This window comes from Lactuca sativa, chromosome 9 (genome assembly GCF_002870075.4).
Source record: "Lactuca sativa cultivar Salinas chromosome 9, Lsat_Salinas_v11, whole genome shotgun sequence".
Taxonomy (NCBI): domain Eukaryota; kingdom Viridiplantae; phylum Streptophyta; class Magnoliopsida; order Asterales; family Asteraceae; genus Lactuca; species Lactuca sativa.
This window is the reverse complement of record NC_056631.2, coordinates 148,147,975-148,149,421: the sequence shown is the minus strand read 5'-3', so window position 1 is coordinate 148,149,421 and position 1,447 is coordinate 148,147,975. Positions and strand designations below refer to the sequence as shown.

The window sequence follows — 1,447 nt, the reverse complement described above, 5'->3', positions numbered from 1 at the left end:
ATGTATAGCAAAATTGGTCAGTTGGATTATAGGTTGAAATTGGTAACTTGTAAATGTATATCAAAATTGGTCAGTTGGTAGTGTAGTTCTTTATAGTTAGCTCTAAAATGATGTTTTTTTTAACTGCAGAAGAAAACAGGATGTGTTGCTCTTGTTTTATGTTTGAATATCAGTGTGGACCCACCCAATGTTATAAAGATTTCACCTTGTGCTAGAATTATAAGCATACTACAGTTAAGTTAATTCATTGTCTTTGTGCTGAAACATGTTATAATCAATTAATCATTAAAAAATTATATATGAGAATAAGCGCAGTTATATTAATTATTAAGAAAATATGAGAGGAACATGGACTGGATCTTGTCCAAAAGACCTGAATGCCCTCCTCAAAAAAAAAGCTTAGCTTAATTGGAGTGTTATAAAGATATAAAAATGTAGCAACAGATAAGGTTGTATAGTTTTAATATTATTAGGAATGTGCAGATATGTTGGGCATTTTCTATCTATTTGGAAGCTATTGCTATTCTCCCACAGTTGGTTCTGCTACAGCAAAGTGGAAATGTTGACAATTTGACCGGTCAATATGTTTTCTTTCTTGGGTATTCTCCCTTCTATATTTTGGCATGATATCATTATGAAGCTGGATAACCATGAAAAATGGTTTCTTAAATGATGAAAAATAGTATAATAATCATTTAGAAAATAGGATGATATGAATGAAAATTTGTTTGTTTGCATTGTATTGTTAGGGCATACCATGCATTGTATATTCTCAACTGGATTTGTCGGTATCTCACACAGCCCCGTTTCAATGGATGGATATGTAAGTTAAAGCCTTTCTCTTATTCTTATTGTCTATACATGTATTTCATTTGACTTTTGTTTTGTTTGTTTTCAGCCTGTTTCTCTGGCTTAATATGAACAGCTCTTTATGCTGATTTCTTCTACTATTACTTCATAAGGTACTCAACCTCCATTCCCATTCTTTCTGTTCTGTCTTTTACTTTAAGCATAATCATAATAACACAAGCTTTATGAGGAAGGGCATTTATGTCTTTACTCTTCGACTGGGTGGCAGTGGGACAAAATTTGCAATTTTCCAGACTGAATAAGACTACTACTACATTACATGACCATGACCATGACCATGACCATGACCATGACCATTTAATACTTGCTTTCAATAAACCAAGTTTCAGAATATTTATTCAGATGAAATGAATATTTTTAGGAAGAAAGACAAATAGGTGAAAAGCTAATAAGTCTAAGACAGGATTTTTGGTTATTATTCTTTCTCATTCTATACATAATAACTTCTTAGCACATTCCCCTTCCTTAGCTTATTATTAGCTAAACCTAATCAAATACAATAGTTTCTTATTCTCATCTCATGTGTATGTGTACGTACAGTTGGAAAAGCAATTCCAAGCTTCAATTGCCAGCATGA

The 1,447-nt window shown here is 32.1% G+C and overlaps 1 pseudogene; it reads left to right on the top strand.

The window, feature by feature from the left end:
• Positions 1 to 1,447, top strand: LOC128129132 (ER lumen protein-retaining receptor A-like; annotated as a pseudogene).